This window comes from Myodes glareolus, chromosome 9, assembly GCF_982192425.1.
Source record: "Myodes glareolus chromosome 9, mMyoGla1.1, whole genome shotgun sequence".
Classification (NCBI taxonomy): Eukaryota; Metazoa; Chordata; class Mammalia; order Rodentia; family Cricetidae; genus Myodes; species Myodes glareolus.
This window is the reverse complement of record NC_142034.1, coordinates 100,690,230-100,702,934: the sequence shown is the minus strand read 5'-3', so window position 1 is coordinate 100,702,934 and position 12,705 is coordinate 100,690,230. Positions and strand designations below refer to the sequence as shown.

The following is a 12,705-nucleotide window of genomic DNA, read 5'->3' as shown; positions in this document are numbered from 1 at the left end:
CAGGTTCTGGTTATTACAAATAATGCTGCTACGAACATAGTTGATCAAATGACCTTGTACTATGATTGAGCATTCTTTAGGTATGTGCCCAAAATTGGTATTGCTGGGTCTTGAGGTAGGTTGATTTCTGATTTTCTGACAAATCGCCATACTGATTTCCAATTTTCTGAAAAACCTGTCACTCTTACTTCTGAAGTGGCTGTAAAAGTTTACACTCTCACCAGCAATGGAGGAGTGTTCCTCTTACTCCACATCCTCTACAACATGAACTGTTGCTTTTTTATCTTAGCCATTCTAACAGGTATAAGATGGAATCTCAAGGTTGTTTTAATTTGTGCTTTTCTCAGCCAGAACTTGGTGCCTCTTAGTTCTAAAGGCTGAATGTGCCAGAAGGTGTGGGTGGGTGGGTGTGTCCCTGCCTCTTAGGCTGTCATCTTCTTTCTGTCTCTCGAGACCACCTTTCTTCTGAAAACACCTGTCCATGTGCCTGGATGTTCTTTATTATATGGGGAACAGTCCTGTTGAGTTAGGAGCCACCCACTTGACTTCAAGTTGTCAAGTTTAGCTTGACAACTACCTCCTTAAAGAACTTGTCTCCAAACTATGCTGCATTCTGAAGCCCTATGACTGAGGACATCAACATATGAGTTCTGGGGTAGGGCACACAGTTCAATCCCTTGGTGTTGTGATTGTGATAAATAAGACTAATGTCCTAATGTTCCATTTTATATTATGTTCATTTGTTTCTGCCATTACTCTCATTTGCCCCACTGGAGTGTCATCTCTTTAAGGGGCACAGTGGTGCCTCATTCACCATTGACTTGTAGGAGCCTGGCACAGAGGATGTGGTTGAGAAACTGTCATGAATAAATGATTGAAGGCAAGTATGTCTATTTTACTTCTTCTAGAGTTGTTATAAGACTTCCCTCATGGATGGTCAGACAGAAGAGATATTAAAAAGCCACAGTGTCCCACTTCATCTTTTAGAGACTAGTTTCCCATCTCTCTCTCTCTCTCTCTCTCTCTCTCTCTCTCTCTCTCTCTCTCTCCTTTCTCTCTTTCACTTTCTCTCTCTCCCTCCCCCTGTGTGTGTGTGTGTGTTGTGTGTGTGTGTGTGTCTGTCTCTCTCTTCCTTCTGCTTCAGTATCTCTGTCTCTCTTATTTGGCCAGGTCTCTGAGGAGATTCTGCCCCTCCCTGTACAGTCATCCCTTGACCCTGGGTGTCCATGGGGATTTGCTCTAGGACCACCTTGGATGTCAAGATCCATGAATGCTCAAGAATAAATAATTAAATAATTATAATTATAAATATATAAAATAAAATCTGCAAAAATAATTTGCATTTTCCTGATAGCTAAGGATTTTGAACATCTCCTTAAGTGTTTATTGGCCATTGAGATCCATTTGTTGAGAATTGTCTATTTAGATCTGTAGCCCATTTTTTAAATGGATTATTTGGTTTGAGTCTATCTTCTTGAGTAATTTACATATTTTGGAAATCAGCCCTCTGTCAGATGTGGGGTTGGTAAAGTTCATTTCCCATTCTGTAGGTTGCCATTTTGCTTTACTGATGGTGTCCTGTGCCTTACAGAAACTTTTCCATTTTATGAGGTGTCATTTATTGTCAATCTTAGTGCCTGTGCTGTTGGTATTCTGTTCAGGAAGTTGTTTCCTGTGCCAATGCATTTGAAATTATTTCCTACTTTCTCTTCTATCAGGCTCAGCATAACTGGATATATGTTGAGATCTTTGATCAACTTGGACTTGAGTTTTGTGCAGGGTGACAGATAAGGATCTATTTGCATTCTTCTACATGCGGATATCCAATTAGACCAGTACTATTTGTTGAAGATGCTTCCCCCCCCCCTCCACTGTATAATTTTGGCCTCTTTGTCAAAAATCAGGTGTCAATAGGTTTGTGGATTTATGTCTAGGTCTTCAGTTTGATGCCATTGATCCACCTGTCTGTTTTTATGCCAATAACATGCAGTTCTTATTACTATAGCTCTGCAGTACAGTTTGAAATCAGGGATGGTGATATCTCTGAAGTTCTTGTATTGTATAGAATTGTTTTAGTTATCCTGTTTTTTCTTCCATATGAAGTTGAGTATTGTTCTTTCAGGGTCTGTAAGATTTGTTTTTGGATTTTGATGGGGATTAAATTGAATCTGTAGATTGCTTTTGGCAAGATGGCCATTTTTACTATGTTAATCCTACCAATCCACGAGTATGAGAGATCTTTTTATCTTCTGATATCTTTTTCAATTTCTTCTTGAAAGATTTGAAGTTCTTGTCAACTCTTTAATAGGTATGGAAAGGGTGGGCAACATTGCCTTTTTCTTGATTTTAGTGAAATTGCTTTGAGTTTCTCTCCATTTAATTTTATGATGGAAACATGCTTGTTATATATTGCTTTTATTGTATTTAGGTATGTTTCTTTTATTTCTGAGCTCTCCAAGACTTTTATCACAAAGGGGTGTTGGATTTTGTCAAAGTCTTTTTCAGCATCTAACGAGATAATCAAGTTGTTTTATCTTTCAGTTTGTTTATATGGTGGATTTCTATATGTTTGTAGTATGAGGGGGCCGGCTTGTTGGGGTTTCTGTCCCTCCCAGTACCCCAACAGCCGGCAAGCAACAAAGAAAATCACACACAAGACTCCATAAGGTTATAAACTGATTGGCCCATTTGGTCAGGCTACTTATTAGCTCTTATAACATATATTACCCCATTATCCTTATCTATTTTAGCCACATGGGCTCAGTACCTTTCTCAGTGTGACAGCTTACATGTTGCCTCTTCGGTGGTCTGTGCAGGAGTGGCTGAGAGAGAGCTTCTGTTTCCAGAATACTCCCAGTCTCTTTGCTCCACCCCTACTTCCTGTCTGGCTTTCCCGCCTATACTGCCTGCCTGGCCAATCAGCGTTTTATTAAAATATGATTGACAGAATACAGATAATTCTCCCGCACCATTTCCCTCTTTTTTTTTTTTAAACAAAGGAAAATACCCATAATCCATTTGTTGGGAATGTGGGCGTAGTATTTCAGGCTACTTCCTGCTGGTTGGGGGCGCTGATGATCTTATGGGGACCTAAAGAAAACTTAGAGTTATCATCAAGTCCTGACTAGAGTATCCTGTGAGTCTTGATCATCTCAGGCAGCAGTCTTGAACCTGTTCTGGATGAAGAACTCAGACATCTGGGTCATCTATTCCTGTCGGAGATTTTTCAGGTGGCCTCCCTTGGTCAAAGGTGATTTTTCTTAACTCTGAATAAATCCAGAGCCTCTCGTTTTCTGTGGAAACAAAAGCAAAATCTCTTCTCCAAAGTAGCATACCTTTTGACTTCAGTTTTGAAGCCAAGGTATTTTCAAAATACCTATCTTGGGTTAGTTCAGTATCATTTATAATCAAAAGTCTTTTAGCAGCTGTTTCTCCTTCCTCAGCATTCAAACAATTTAAAGAGAGCATAAAAGCATACAGTATGAAGATTCTCTGTGCATTTTCCATCTTTATGTGGCTTTATTTTAACCTCTATTTCTTTTATTTTTACTTTTACTTTTTGAGACAGGATCTTTGTATATCTTTGTCCTGGAATAACACTGTAGACCAGGCTGTCTTTGAACTCACAGAGATCCTCCTGTCTCTGCCTCCCCAGTGCTGGGATTAAAGGTGTATGCTACCACACCTTGAACTCACAGAGATCTGTCTCTGCCTCCCAGGCATTGGGATTAAAGGCGTGTACTACCACACCTTGAGGTCACAGAGGTCAATCTACCTCTACCCCTTGAAGTCACAGAGGTCAATATGCCTCTGCCTCCCAGGCATTGGGATTAAAGGTGTATACCACCACACCCAACTACTCTCTTTCTTTCCTTTTAACTTTAAGAACTTTAACTTTTAGCCTGCATATACACACTGTAAACCATTTAGAGGTTTTCTTCATCTTTGAATCTCTCTTTACTGTTTATCTCCCTTTTCTGACCACATGAGCCTTTAATTTACTAAGCAATATGGAGAGCAGTGGCTTTGACGGCTAGATCCAACCCACTCCCCAGCTCTCCAGTCTCATGGCTGAGATACCAGCCAGAGCTATGTTCATTGCCACAACTCTATGGCGTTTCAAGGTCCTTGCCAGCAAGCAAGCTGCAGTATTCTGCTCACAGACCACACTCAGTCGGACTGCCTGCCTGAAAGAGTCAGAGTTTGCTCTGGCAGGACAGCCCAGAAAGCCAGCATTTTAAAACAGCACAGCTTTTCTCCTGCTACAGCTGAAAACTGAAAAGAATGCGTTCAGCTTGTCATCAACAACATTTAAGTGTTTTGTGGCAGGACCTCTTTAAAGAGGTGCAAGGTTTTGCAGCCAAGGCTGAGTCAAGAAGCCTCTCTTAGATGAGAGCATTTGCTTGCCTCTAGCAAGCAGAGCAGAACCGAAAAATTGCTGCTACCAAGAAAACATACTTTACTCTATTCTTTCCCAAACTTTCTCAGGCTTTCTGTGGATTCATTTATCCACGTCTGGGCGCCATATGTAGTATGAGGGGGCCGGCTTGTTGGGGTTTCTGTCCCTCCCAGTACCCCAACAGCCGGCAAGCAACAAAGAAAATCACACACAAGACTCCATAAGGTTATAAACTGATTGGCCCATTTGGTCAGGCTACTTATTAGCTCTTATAACATATATTACCCCATTATCCTTATCTATTTTAGCCACATGGGCTCAGTACCTTTCTCAGTGTGACAGCTTACATGTTGCCTCTTCGGTGGTCTGTGCAGGAGTGGCTGAGAGAGAGCTTCTGTTTCCAGAATACTCCCAGTCTCTTTGCTCCACCCCTACTTCCTGTCTGGCTTTCCCGCCTATACTGCCTGCCTGGCCAATCAGCGTTTTATTAAAATATGATTGACAGAATACAGATAATTCTCCCGCACCATATGTTGAACTATCCCAGCATTTTTGGGATGAAGCCTACTTGGTTGGTCATGGTGGATGATATTTTTGATGTGTTCTTTGATTCACTTTGCCAGTACTTTATTGAATATGTTTGCATTAATATTCATGAGGGAAATTGGTCTGCAATTCTCTTTCTTTGTTGAGTCTTTATGTAGTTTGGGTATTGGGTGACTGTGACCTCATAGGAAGAATTTGGCAATGTCCTTCTGTTTCCATTTTGTAGAATAATTTGAAGAGTGTAGCTATTAACTCTTTTCTGAAGGTCTGGTAGAATTCTATATTAAAACCATCTGGCCCTGGGTTCTTTTTGGTTGGGAGATTTTTAATGACTGCTATGACTACTTTTATTTTTTATTTTTTTAGGGGTAATAGGTCTATTTAAATTGTTTACCTGATCATGACAATTTACTACTTTGGTAAGTGGCATCTATTGAAAAATTTGTCCATTTCTTTTAGATCTCAATTTTGCAGAGCAGAGGTTTTTAAAGTATGATCTAACAGTAATCTGGATTTCCTCTGAGTCTGTTGTACTGTACCCCTTTTGGTTTATGGTTTTGTTGAATTGGATATTTTTTCTCTGCATTTTAGTTAGTTGAGATAAGGGTTTATCTATTTTGCTGATTTTCTCAAAGAACTAACTCTTTGTATCATTGATTCTGTGTATTATTCTCTTTGTTTCTATTTTATTGATTTCAGTCCTCAGTTTGATTATTTCCTGTCTTTTACTTCTCCTAGGTGTGCCTGCTTCTTTTTGTTCTAGAGTTTTCAGGTGTGCTGATAAGATAAGTGGCTAGTTTAAGATCTCTCCAAATTCTTCATGAAGGCACATAGTGCTATGAACTTTTCTCTTAGCTCTGCTTTCATTATGTCTCATAAATTTGGATATGTTGTACATCCATTTTCATCAAATTCAGGAAGTCTCTAACTTTTTTATTTCTTCCTTGACTCAGTGGTATCTCAGTAGAGAGTTGGTCAGTTTCCATGAATTTGTAAGCTTTCTGTTATTTTTCTTGTTGAAATCCAGCTTTAATCCATGGTAGTGTGATAAGATACAATGTTGGGGGGAAGGTTATTTCAGCTTTTTTTTTTGGTATCTGTTTGTGACCAAATTTATGGTCAATTTTGGAGAAGGTCCCATGTGGTGCTGAGAAAAAGATATATTCTTTTGTGTTTGGGTGAAATATTTTGTAGATATCTGTTAGGTTCATTTGAGTCATAACATCTGTTAGTTCTGTTATTTCTCCATTTAGTTTCTGTCTGGATGACCTGTGCATTGGTGAGAGTGGGGTGTTAAAATTTCCCACTATTATTGTGTGAGGTTCTATTTGTGATACAAACTTTAGTGTTGTTTCTTTTACACATGTGAGTGCCTTTACATTTGGGGCATAAACGTCCAGAATTGAGACATCATTTTGGAGGATTTTTCCTTTGATGAATATGAAATGCCCTTCTACATCTCTTTTGATTATTTTTTTGTTGAAAGTTTATTTTGTTAGGTATTAGGATAGCTACATAGTTTGCATCTTAGGTCCAGTTACCTGGAAAGTCTTTTTCCAACCATTTACTCTGAGGTAATGTCTATCTTTGATATTGAAGCGTATTTCTTGTATGCAACCAAATGTTGGATCCTGTTCTCCTATCGATCCCATTTCCCTATATCTTTTTATTAGTGAATTGTTACTGAGGAATATTAATAATAAATGATTGCCAACTCCTGTTATTTTGCTGTTGATGGTGGTGTATGTTTCCCTTTTTGGGTTTTATTGGTGTGGCGTTATCTATTGCCTGTGCTTTTATGGGTATAGTTATCTTCCTGGGGTTGGAGTTTTCTGTCTAGTGCTTTCTGTAGGGCTGAATTTCTGAATAGATAATGTTTAAACTTGACTTTTTCATGAAATTTCTTATTTTTTCCATCTATGGTGATTGACAGTTTTGCTGAGTATAGTAATCTGGGCTGGCAGTCGTGGTCTTTTAGAGTCTGCAAGACATCAGTCCAGGCCCTTCTGGATTTTAGAATCTCCATTGAGAGGTCAGATTTAATTATAATAAGCCTGATTTTATATCTTACTTGGTCTTTTTCTCTTGCTGCTTTTAATATTCTTCCTTTGTTCTGTATGTTCAGTATTTTGGTTATTGTGTGACAAGGAGATTTTCTTTTTTTGACCCAATCTATTTGGTGCTCTGTAAGTTTCTTTTACCTTTATAGGCATGCCCTTCTTTAGGTTGGAAAGTTTTCTTCTATGGTTTTTTTAATACATTTTTTATTGATATTTATTGAGCTCTACATTTTTCTCTGCTCCTCTCCCTGCCTCTTCCCTCCCCCCTTCAGTCCTCTTCCAAGTTCCCCATGCTCCCCATTTACTCAGGAGATCTAGCAAAGAAAGCCAGCCTTCAAACCACAATCCCAGAGAACTTAGACAACAATGCAGACACTAAGAGAGACTTACATAGATATAATCTACATGGGAAGTAGAGAGTAGAAAAAGATACGATCTTCTATGTTTTCTTTTTTAAAATATATATATATATATATATATATATATATATATATATATATATATATATATATAAATAACCTGGGTTTTTGAGCTAGGTTCCTTCTCCTTCTTCTATTCCTATTATTATGCCTTAAAACTTTTTTTTTTATTTTATGCACATTGGTGTTTGCCATGGGTGTTGGGTCCCCTGGAACTGGAGTTATAGACAGTTGTGAGCTGCCATGTGGGTGCTGAGAATTGAACCTGGGTCCTCTGGAAGAGCAGTCAATGCTCTCCACTGCGGAGCCATCTCTCCAACTCTGTTCCTATTATTCTAATGTTTGGTCTTTTCTTAGTGTCCCAGATTTCCTGAAAGTTTTCTGTTGGGATTTTTTTTAGGTTGAACATTTTCTTTAACAGATGAATCTATTTCCTCTATCACGTCTTCACTGCCTGAAATTCTCTCTTCCAGCTCTTGTGTTCTGTTGGTGATGTTTGCATCTATAGTTCCTGTTCACTTCCCCAGATTTTCTACTCCAGGATTCCCTCCAATCTGTGTTTTCTTTGTTGCTTCTATTTCCATCCTCTTGTCTTGAACAATTTTCTTAATGGATTTGCTTGTTTTTTTTCTTGGCTTCCTTTTAAAGATTTATTGATTTCCTCCATTTTTGGTCTTTTCCTCAATTTCTTTGAGGATTTTGAAAAATTTCTTCTTTAAGGACCTCTATTATCTTCATAAAGTCATTTTAAAGATTGTTTTTATGTACTTCAACTTTGTTGACTTGTTCAGGTCTTGCTGTTGTAAGATAGCTGGGCTCTGATGATGTTATATTGCCTTTTCTCTTGTTTATTATGTTCTTACACTGGCATTTAGGCATCTGGATTTGGGATGATTATAGGTCCAGGTGTTAATTTCTATTTTTGTCTTTTTTAGATGGGTGTTAAAGGTCCTTGGTTTCTTTTCCCTTTTTGGTCTTCTGGCCTAAATGGCCAAAGTTTCTGGTGACTAGCGGATTTTCAGGTCCAGTATGGTGTCCCCTCTAGCATTTTGGGAGATAAGGGTCCCTAGATCTGGCCTGGCCTCTGGTAATAATGGTCTTCTTCCAAAGTTGTAGACTAGGATATAGAGCCCAGAGGAGGGGAATGCAGTCTGGGGTTCCTAGATCTAGTCTGGCCTCTGGATTTTCTAGGGCCAGCCTGACCTCCAGTACAGTTGCCCTATAGAGGATTCTCTAGTTCTAGCCTGTACTCTAGTTAAGCTGAAGTTTGCTTCAGAATTTGTAGACCTGGGATCCCTAGATCCCACCTGGCCTCTAGTAAAACAGAAACCTTCTTCTGAAGTTGTAGACCAATATACAGAAGAGAGTGTGTGTGCAGTCTGTGGTTGTTGTGCAGGTTTTAATGGGATTTTGTGGACAGTGAACCGTGTCTTACTTGGGGTTCCAAGGACCAGTCTGGTTTCTGTAAGGCTGCCATGGCTGTGAACCATAGTATGGAACCTAGGGGAGAGGGTATAGTCTGTGGTTATTGGGCAGGCTTTAAGGAGTGTTAGCTGGCAGTGGCAGTATCTTACCTGGGTTTCTGTCTGACCTCTGGTAAAGTTGAAGAATTCTTCTAAAGAAGTAGGCCTGGATACAGAGCCCAGGGGATGGGGTACCGACTAGTTTTCTTAACCTTTGTTGGCTAAAAAGTAGTTTTGTTGCATTAAGGCATCAGAAAAGTTCAAATAAAATCTTTGTTTTGCTGCTGCTTGTTTAATTTTTGGTTTTTGTGTCTCACCATGTAACTCAGTGTGGCATAGAAATTGTGGCAATCCTTCTGCCCCCCAAATGCCAAGACTGCTGGTATGAACCATTATGCCTGGCTACAACATGTAAAGTTAAAAAATCAAATGAGAGTTAGGTTCTTCTTTTTGATCTTTTAAACTCTGTGTGTGTGTGTGTGCGCGTGCGCGCGCGTGTGTGTACAGGTGTGAGCCATGGCACACACAGGAATGTCAGAGCCACCTTTTGAGAATCCATTCTCTCCCTTCACCAGGTTACTATGGTCTCTCTTGCTTTTTCTGTGGCTCTCTGCACCCCAGGCCATGGCGATGCTCTTGTCCGCCTCCTTCTGTACATAGGATGCTGGGCAGATCAAGAACACAGCTTCCTGTGTTGTACCAGTCACTTTCTTAGTTGAGATGGGAGGTTACCTATGAGACAACAGCCTCATCATGTATTATCGGCTCTTACTCTTGAGATAAGATTATTACACAGTTATTCATTATGTACTTAAAGATTTGTGTGGATATTTAAAATCCTGCCACTGGATATGCATCCCTTTGAGAATTCGAGTTATACATTCTTTTAAAAATTGTTTCTCTTATTTTTTTCTTTTCTTTTTTAATTTATTTATTAAAAATTTCCACCTCTTCCCCGCCTCCCTTTTCCCTCCCCCTCCCCACCTCCCCCTCCCTCTTTAGTATTAAGAGCAGTCAGGGTTCCCTGCCCCGTGGGAAGTCCAAGATCCTCCCCCATCCATACATGTCTTTAAAGGTGAGCATCCAAACAAACCAGGCTCCCACAAAGTTAGTCCATGCAGTAGAATTAAACCCCAATGCCATTGTCCTTGGCTTCTCAGTCAGCCTTGATTGCCAGCCACGTTCAGAGTGTCCATTTTGATCACATGCTCCATCCCTCCCAGTCCAGCTGGCCTTGGTGAGCTCCTATTAGATCAGTCCCACAGTCTCAGTGGGTGGACGCACCCCTCGTGGTCCAGACTTCTTTGCTCACATTCTCCCTCCTTCTGCTCCTCATTTGGACCTAGGGAGCTAAGTCCAGTGCTCCAATGTGGGACTCTGTTTCTATCTCCGTCCATCGCCAGATGAAGGTTCTATGGTGATATGCAAAATATTCATCAGTATGGCTATGGGACAAGGCCACTTCAGGCACCCTCTCCTCTGTCCAGAGAAAAATCTGGGGATCTCTCCTTGGACCTGAGATCCCATTTATAATCAAGTCTCTAGTAAACCCTAAACTGACTCCCTTAGTTGAGATATATTCTTCCCTGCTCCCATATCCATCCTTCCTCCCTCCTCCCTCCCATTCCCCCAAACTATCCTGAATCCTCCCTTGTTTCTTTTATTTTTTGAGTTTATAATATAATTACATTATTTCCATTTTTCCTTCCAGACCCTTCCATAAACTCTCCCTACTTTCTTTCAAATCCATGGCATATTTTATTAATTACTGTTACATATATATGTTTATATGCATATACTTGAATACAACCTACTCAGACTGTTACTTGTATATATGTTCTCAGTGCTGACCATTTGGTATGGGTTAATCAATTGGTGCGCTCTTCCCTGGGAAAGACGATTTCTCCTGCTCTCAGAGGTACTGGCTCACCTCTCATTGAGGAAACTTCTCTTTGCAACAGACTGAGACCATTACACAAAGCTATAACCAATCACAATGTGTTTTCTGGAGCTCAGTCCCAGTGGCTGCATTTACAACACATCTCTAATACCACACATGAGGCTCGGGTCATTGTGGAAGAGGGGGCAGAAAGGTTGGAAGAGGCAGAGGAACAGGCAGTCACTGTGAGACTGCGCCTCTTTCAGATGCCCCGTTGAGGAGACGTTTCTACAATAATATGCTTAATTTCAAGCCATACCTGTTTCCATTACTTCAGTCTCATTTTACAGATGTGGAAATGGTTATGGAGAAGTTGATGGACTCAGAGAGAAAGTGAGCTTATTTCTTCAACTACACAGTTTTTTCATTCATCTATATCTATATCTGGGTTTAGAGAGGGAACCTTCTGACCTTCTGGAATGGACTGGGGAAAGACTCATTGAAAATTCAAGTGATGAAGGACATAGAATGAGAATGAGATAGATTTAGACCTTAGATTTGATCCTGACCTGATGTGTGTCTCTCTTAGAGTCTTCATTGTAGTCTAGGTTCTCTGGGATTGTGATTTGTAAGCTGATTTTCTTTGTTATATGTCTAAAAACCACTTATGAGTGAGTACATATGATATTTGTCTTTCTGGGTTTGGGTTACCTCACTCAATATGATGTTTTCTAGATCCATCGATTTTTCCACAAATTCCAAGATGTTATTATTTTTTTCTGCTGTGTAGTACTCCATTGTGTAAAGGTACATTTTCTTTATCCATTCTTTGGTTGAGGGTCATTTAGGTTGTTTCCAGGTGCTGGCTATGACAAACAATGCTGCTGTGAATATAGTTTAGCACATGTCCTTGTGGTATGATTGAACATCCTTTAGGTATATACCCAAAAGTGGTACTGCTGGGTATTGAGGAAGGTTGTTTCCTAATTTTCCGAGAAATTGCCATACTGATATCCAAATGGGCTGTACCAGATTACACTCCCACCAGCAATGGAGGAGTCTTCCCTTTACCCCACAACCTCTGCAGCATAAGTTGTCATCAGTGTTTTTGATCTTGGTCATTCTTACAGGTGTAAGATGGAATCTCAGAGTTGTTTTGATTTGCATTTTCTGATGGCTAAGGATGTTGAGCATTTACTTAAGTATCTTTCAGCCATTTTAGATTCCTCTGTTGAGAATTTTCTGTTTATGTCTGTATTCCATTGTTTTTATTGGATTATTTGTTATTTGGATGAGAAATTTCTTGAGTTCTTTGTATATTTTGGAGCTTAGCCCTCTGTCTGATGTGGGATTGGGGAAGATCTTTTCCCATTCTGTAGGCTGTTGTTTTGTCTTGTTGACTGTGTCCTTTGCTGTACATAAGCTTTTTAGTTTCAGGAGGTACCATTTATTAATTGTTTCTCTCAGTGTTTGTGTTACTGTAGTTATATTAGGAAGTGGTCTCCTGTGCCAGTGTATTCAAGTATACTTCCTACTTTCTATCCTATGAGATTCAGTGTGATTGGCTTTATGTTGATATCTTTGATCCATTTGGACTTGAGTTTTGTACATGGTGATAAATATGGATCTATCTTCATTCTTCTACATATTGTTATCCAGTTATGCCAGCACCATTTGCTAAATATGCTTTCTTTTTTCCATTTGATATTTTTTATTTCTTTGTCAAAAATCAGATTTTTGAAGATGTGTGGATTAATATCCAAGTCTTTGATTTGGTTCCATTGGTCCTCTTGTCTGTTTTATGCCAATACCAGACTGTTTTTAGTACTGTAGCGCTGTAGTAGAGTTTGAAGTCAAGGATTGTGATGCCCCCAGAAGTTCTTTTATTGTGCAGGATTGTTTTGGCTATCCTTTTTTTTTTTTTTTTTTGCTTTTCCAT

At 39.5% G+C, this 12,705-nt stretch overlaps 1 long non-coding RNA gene across 1 annotated transcript; it reads right to left on the bottom strand.

The window, feature by feature from the left end:
• Positions 1 to 2,663: 2,663 nt before the first annotated feature.
• On the bottom strand, positions 2,664 to 4,928 carry LOC148121052 (uncharacterized). Its single transcript, XR_015738930.1, has 2 exons — positions 4,725 to 4,928; positions 2,664 to 3,293 (listed from the first exon to the last, which is right to left on the bottom strand). It is a non-coding gene; the product is annotated as an uncharacterized LOC148121052 (long non-coding RNA).
• Positions 4,929 to 12,705: the final 7,777 nt, after the last annotated feature.